This window comes from Chaetodon auriga, chromosome 16 (assembly GCF_051107435.1).
Source record: "Chaetodon auriga isolate fChaAug3 chromosome 16, fChaAug3.hap1, whole genome shotgun sequence".
In the NCBI taxonomy this organism is placed as follows: domain Eukaryota; kingdom Metazoa; phylum Chordata; class Actinopteri; order Chaetodontiformes; family Chaetodontidae; genus Chaetodon; species Chaetodon auriga.
Genome location: NC_135089.1, coordinates 5,574,901 through 5,582,077, shown reverse-complemented (window position 1 = coordinate 5,582,077; position 7,177 = coordinate 5,574,901). Strand labels below are relative to the sequence as shown.

At 42.6% G+C, this 7,177-nt stretch overlaps 1 protein-coding gene across 2 annotated transcripts in view; it reads left to right on the top strand.

The window, feature by feature from the left end:
• The first annotated feature begins 5,929 nt into the window (after positions 1-5,929).
• The window catches only part of znf385c (zinc finger protein 385C), a 118,772-nt gene continuing 117,524 nt past the window's right edge, over positions 5,930-7,177 (top strand). For both annotated transcript variants that reach the window (XM_076753505.1, XM_076753504.1), the window contains exon 1: positions 5,930-6,020. The gene's annotated coding sequence lies outside the window, so the exon portion shown is untranslated. The remainder of the gene's footprint in view (positions 6,021-7,177) is intronic.

The window sequence follows — 7,177 nt, the reverse complement described above, 5'->3', positions numbered from 1 at the left end:
TTTGAGGCACCGAAATTAATGAATGTGCTATTTTCAGACCACCAATGAGACAAGTATTAGCTGGCTAGAATTGGCATGATGGCGAGGGACGTGACAGGAACGCTGGCGGTGAAATTTCCGTCATTTGGAAGTAGGCGTGGTTTCATCTGAAGTGGGTTATGAAAACGATAAATGCGAGGGCGGGGGGGGGGTTGCTCTCTATCTCCCACACCTTTCCTCTCCTGATATAATTGTGCAAATCACCTAGTTTCCTGATAAAAATGTTGCCGTGCTGCTGGGAGAACTTATCAGCTGATCGTCCGTGAGAGACTGTGGGGGAAAATAAATGCTTTCCATGTGGCTGTGTAGGAAAGGAGGACTGATTATATCAGTAGATGCAGCTAATAGACCCTGATTATGAGCGGTCTCATTTCCTACAAATGACTCCTTTGCTGATCCATGAGGAGTGCTAGAATATATTATTTTTCTTTGGTAGCATAACAATGTCATCATAATGAGAAAGTTGGACACAAATGTATTCAACTTTTCTGTGCATTTTGGTCCCCACATAAATCTGTCCGCCTGTCTCCGTCGTGTAATTAAGTGAGTCGGCGGGTTCATGAGCTATGACTGTTTCATTACTTTTGAATAGGCCAAGATGTGCTGATATGGTTGAGAATGAGATATCAATGCATCCTCTATTACTCCAGTCTTTATTAATTTTATTCCACCATTCACTGCGTGCTTCTCATTCACTCTCCTCCCAAGGCTATCGAACGATTGAAAATATTTTTATTCGATTCTCATCCGGTGATTCACTCATTTCTGTTGAGGCCGAGCTTTGGTTTATTTAAAGCCCTGTAATCAAGAATGACTATTTCCTGTCTTCTTGATACAAGTAAAACATGTAGCATCTTGTTGAAATCAATATACAGGTGTCTCATCATGCACATAAAGATAGACAAGCATCTGATGTGATGCTGTTCCACAGGGAAGGCTAAAACTACATATCTGTTCCCCTCAGTGCTGCAGAAATCAACAGAAGACGTGGGAAAATGGCTCCCGTTCTTCACTTTGACGATTAACCCTGTTGAGACCCAGTAAGCAATCATCTGTGATGTAGGTTCAAGAGTAAAAATGCCTCATCCTCTCCAAAGTAAAGTGCTGTTCTGGACTCTCATGCAGGGTCATTGCCAAGACCCCTCGTCTGCAGACTTTGTACAACAGATTAATTTAGAGGTCGCACAAGCAGGCATTTCAGGTTTACATGCCAGGACGAGCTAAACTACAGTGGTTCAGCTCGGCTGCAGGCTCCTCTCTGTAAAAGGTGTGGGAATAGGAATCTCCGCTTATTAATATGTATAGCTTTTGCTTCCTCATCCTCCCTGTGGAATAAAAATCTGATAGTGTGCAGTGGTGGTGTGATAGTCGGGAGGCTTTGTTCCTCTCCTTGTGCTGTGTCTCGCTCACTGGGGAAAATGCCATGAAAGTCAGCGGCGGCACTGGGAGGTTAATTGCTGAGTTATAAATCACACAAAGCAGTTAGGCTACGGGTGCTGTTAGCATATGGCCGCAGTTACTCGGGTTATGGCAAAAGACTCCGACAGCACCTTGAGTTTGTCGTTTAATACCATAATATTAATGCCCCGGTTCGTGTGATCCGTACAAGGCTCGTCGTGTGCATGCTAATCCAATCAGTGCACGTTAGTCTTCAGGATATAATCAAGTGACTTCAATTACACTCATCCCGAAACATTTAGGGGTTTGAGAAGGTGCTTATCACAAATTCGGCATGTGACATTTCGGAAATATTTAAATGTTGATTGTACAATATCTTTTTTCCTCATGAAAATACCTTGAAATTAAGTTTCTACCTGTACCTGCTGTGTTATCAGGAAGGGGTGAAGCTCCAACCACAGCTGATACGTGGCCCCATAATTATTCATACTGGTTGTCCGTCATGAGTCACTAAAGATCTTTTTCCCAGAAAAACTATTTAATGAAATAGGAAAATGTTGGCTAAAACACCTTGAAATGAATTTATAAAAACACCAATTGAACGCTGAGCATCAAATACAGAAAATATGAAATAAAATTGGCGCTGACTGACCAACATTTGATATGTAATGAAACATATCTCATATCATAACTGACACTATGCAAATATGTCCATTTTTGTTATGCTGCGCTTTTCTCATATCAAAGCGACCGCCCCCCCCTCCCCGTACCCGTCTCCATCTTTAGCAGTGATTCTTCATTTGGTAACTGTCAGTCACATACGAATCTGTCCCACTGCAGGCATCTGGAAAATTGATTTGAGCCGAGATGGACGAACGAAGTCTGACTGACGGTGTCTGTGGCGCAGATTATCAAGCAATTTCTCTTCCAGGAAGTCAATAAATGTCTGCGAGGGTAACACAGTGTCTTCTTCGCTTGTTTTGATGTGTCTTTGCCTTTTTTTTTTTTAACCAAAGACCGTCTCATTTGCGCCAGGCTTTTTTGCCATTAGTGCCTCAATGGCCAGCCAGCATAATGAGCTCTGTGGTAATCTCACTGGACCCTTCTAATTAGAACCAATGCCAAGGGCAAGTGACCACAAACAGAACGGGGCATCAGCGCGCCCCTGCTCTGGAGAAAGTGCGGAAGTGAACCATAACTCATGTTGCAGAGGGTTATGGGATTTTAAGTAGCTTCCCATTTCTTTTTATACAGGGGCACATTAAATCCATGATTTATTTCCCAGGGAACTCGGTGTCATTACCGTGCAGCAGCCAGGTATACAACAGTCACATTGAAGTGGCACTTTTCATTACGAAGAGGAAGAGTTCACCCTCAGACACTGTCAAAAGAAAGCGCATAACAGAGCGTGAAATGACCTCAGAGTGGACTTTAGCTTTAAGATGCACGCATGAATAAAATGAGCTCTGCAGCTGGAGGTTGTTTATATTCCATTTAGACCAAAAGATAGCAAAGCAGTCCTCACGTGCGGACCGTGCACACATTTCATATACATTCTGTGCTTTATATAATCATGCATACATTTACAGGCTTTTGGAGAGAGACGTCGTCGATGGAGGATTTTCAGCCCTTTTTTTTTTTTTCTAACATTTCCACGGTCCTTTTTCCTCTTCATGCATGCCACTCTGGCTGCACTCATGCTGAAGTTAACCAGCCGCCTGAAGTACCGTCGCTCCTTCGCCCGCCCTCCTTTTGTTTCGCTCATTTCCGACTCCACTCACCCGGGCCCATCAAAGGCTCCATTTAAAGATGGGCTTTAAAGTTCATGTTGGATGGACACAGCTTGCCTCTCTGGTTGCTGTGGAAACCAGGTTGACGCATGGACAGGTTGTTGAGAACAGTGTGAGTGGGAGTTGGAGAGGCTATAGAGGCCTGTCAAGATTTATGGATTTTACTCAACAGATCTACAGACCCAGTGGAGATTTATCCAACAGGAGGGGAGAGAACATACGTTTGTATGCAGATGCAGGCACAAGCAGAGGCGGTCCAGACCAAAGGCATTTAATAAGAAGGAATCACTTCACCCTTTGGTTCACAGAATCATTATTTACCTTTTTATTCTGATATGAATGATATGGAATTTTAAGGCAATAGATATTTTGAGAAATATGCTTATTTTCTTTGTTTTCCAACAGTTGGTTCAGCCCAGTGATTGTAAATGGGGGGAAACATTAGCTCAGTCAGCACCTCAACTGCTCACTCATTCACGCATTTTATCTCGTTTGTTTAATCTGTATAAAAAAAAGGCACGCAGGGCAGGCAATCTGGTGGACTATTTCTTGGCCTGGATCAGCTGCACAACCAGCATAACGCTGCAAATTTACTGTTCCCAGCCATGAAATAGTCCAGGACTTAACATGTTTTTTATTTTTGTATGAATTATTGTATTTTGTACAAATCAAGCAAACAAGCAGCGACGCTGGTTTACTGGACACATTTATCCAGCCGGGGCCAGGCTAGCTGTTTCCCCTTGTTTCTAGTCTCTGTGCTACGCTAAGTTAGCCATCTGCTGACTTCACATTTACTATACAGACACAAGAGTGCTATCAATGTTCTCACCAAACTGTCGGCAAGAACGCTAATAATCATATTTCTCAAAATGTCAACAGAACAGGCACAATTTAATGCTCCTCTTTTCAGGACCTCTCTCTTAAATTAGAGGTTGTTGCCTCATGAAGACCACTGGACGGAGGTCACAGTTTACACACCTCTTTATTTACCACCATAAGCAGTCTATAATCAGCACTGAAAGGGCAAGTTGCACCAGCAGTGTGTTCTGGAACCTTATGTGAGGCAGGTGTGTGTTGGTTTGATGGGGTGCAGGGTTTGGACAGGGACCAGTCAGATACCTCTTAGGCCTCCGAATCTGGCTTACGTCCTGCCCTTTAGCCATTAGCGGGCGCGCTGTCTGCAGGCGAAGAGGACAAGTCCTGGAGCTTGAGAAATGAGGTAACAAGTAAAATGAGAGAAAGGAGCCGTGCTTCTGGCATGTTTCGTTCTTCCCAGGCTGGACACCAGACAAACATTACGAAATCCACATTTACGGATTAAAGACTTTTAAAGCATCTTAGTCAGAGGTGCTAATGGCTGGTGTTAGTGGGGAGAGAGGATGGTGTTGTGTTTCATTTACTGTGGTCCAGCCGTTCTTGACTGTGGGTTATTTTTATGATCACCGCTTGTTTGAGAGCCAGCGCATTTGCATGAAGAAGGACATATCTAGTGCTCATAAATAGAGAGAGCCAAGAGTATCCATCACCTCACTGGTGACAACCTGTTCTTTGCATTTCCTCCGGTTAGTCACGCTACTGTTAAGAGGCCCAGCACATTACAATCAGGGCATTTAGCCTCTCTGTTAATCATGTCAGATTAAATCAGCATGCAAACCAATAGGAAAATAGAATTTAATGGAACAAATTAAATATAGAAAGGCCCCAAAACTGGCAAGTATTTAAATCACATCTGGCAATAGGAAAATAGAATTTTTAATAGAATAAATGAAGTATAAAAAGGCCCTAAAACTGCCCAACTTGGCACACCAAACAATATTTTTCTTGGATGACAAGAACAAGGCACTGTGGGATGTTTATTGTTCCTGCAGCAACTATTTTGGAGTCTGGGAAACTGGTCAAATCTGCAAATACATACACTGTCTGCCACACTACGTTTTACCAATATATCCACTTTCAAGGCAGATCAACACGTTCTGCTGCCGATAATTTTGAACAGTTTGAGAGTTTTAGCAACATGAATGTGCTTTAAGAAACCCAATTAATCAGTGGATTGATTTGTATTCTTATTTATAAATTAATTAGCACTCACTAAATGCCAATGCTCAGATTATTGAGCCTCTTATTTGTAGTGGCATGTATCATTGAAGCCATGTTATGTTCAAGTGAGTGTTATGACTAAACATAAATCCACATGAAAGCATGTGTGGGAAGAGAAAGGGAGAGAGCTGTGGGATAAAACCAAAGAGTTTTGTCACGTTGGAAATCATTTAAATGTAGATAAAGTCAGAATATCGATACTGTCATTGTTAATTACAGTCACAGGTGCCAGGAGCATGGGTTAGGGTCGGTGATGGGTTGATGCGCTGCTGCCAGGCGGGTTTGTGTGAAGTGACCAGAGGCAAGAAGAGCGGAGACATCCGGCCGTGTATTTCAAAATAAAACTCCGTTTGCTTTATGGCTCTTTGGACGTAAAGTAAATTCGAACATCAACAGAAACTAGACCTATACGTTATATAAATGTTGTTTTCTTTAAGTAACCATAAGTCCACTCAAAGAGGATTTGTTGCACGGCTGTAAAATGCCAACTGCTCCTCTGCCGGTGCAGAGACATGTACGCCTTTATTATTAAAAGACGCTTCCGGCTTTAGTTTTGCATAAATGAGTCTAACTTAACGAAGCCGCTGCACTGGACAGCTCTGTGTTTTTTGCGTTGGCAACCAGTCTGTACCAATCTGTTTCCACTGTTGCTGGGCACGGACGAGCACCGGGAAAGTCGGAAACGGAACGGGACCGGTAAGACGACGCGCTCTCCTTTCTTGTTGTGTTGTCGGGCGCGAGGCAGAGCGCTGTCTCTGCAAAAGTTTGGATTTTGGCTTGAATTGATCCGGATACGACAGTTTCAGATGTTGAGTTTTGCTGGGTCCTGACAGGCTGTGGTGAATTTTACATGCGCTGTGGTAAAGTTTTATTTCGCTCGTCGCTTTCGGTGGATTAACTGCGCGTCTGGTCTCGGTGAGGAGTTCGTTAATCAGTGTTGGAGGTTATGCGTAATTGCGCATTGGCAACACCAGACGTCTCATCCGTCTTCTCCACACTTGTCATCCTGTTGGAAAACATACTTTGAACTGCTTCCTGGGTGAAAATGTGAAATTCTTGAATAAATAGATTAAAGCCTAAAAATGGGCGACAGTCGGAGAAAATGCAAATATCACCATAAAGCTGATACAGGGTTTTTTTTCTTTGGTGCTTTGTTTGTATAAGAACCAAAACTGGTGCAGGACATCTTCAAACAACTGTTCATTCATAGTGATCCGCGGGTCGATACTGGCTGCATCTGCTCCTCTCATGTACTCAGTCCTCCTCTGTACAACATTATGCTCACATCCCGACTTAATAATCTCACTTAATAGTATTTTCCTGTGAAAATTGTCAATACTTCGCCTCCCGGTGCACTTTCTGCTCTGCACTGCAGCCTGCTGATATTACATTTAGTGTAATTATCGCAAATCAAATATTCACTTTGCTCCAGAGGGAAATCACTTTAATACAAAGCTTTTTTATTCAAACTTAAATATTGAGCGTGTTAATAAAATTGTTGCAAACCTTATCAGACCTTGTAGTGTTGTTGTCACTTTTGACAACATCAAATAGTATTCAGGAGGTAGTTTAACTCTCAGTATAGTTTTACATACTTTTGCATTGCTAACCTTTGTCAAATGTTTCTTCATAAAGCATTATATGACTGACAGGACGTTCAGGGTTCATTGCCTTTTAAAGTGGGGGAAAAAATTGAATTTGCATGCAAGATCCTGCATGTAGGACGTGTTTTCATGATGAGCATTAATTCCACACACACACTGAATCTGATATGGTCTACTGGGACCAGTAATGACAGATTTAACAGCCTTCTGCTTAGGGGGGAATCCTTCAAGTTTGACATGTCTATCAGC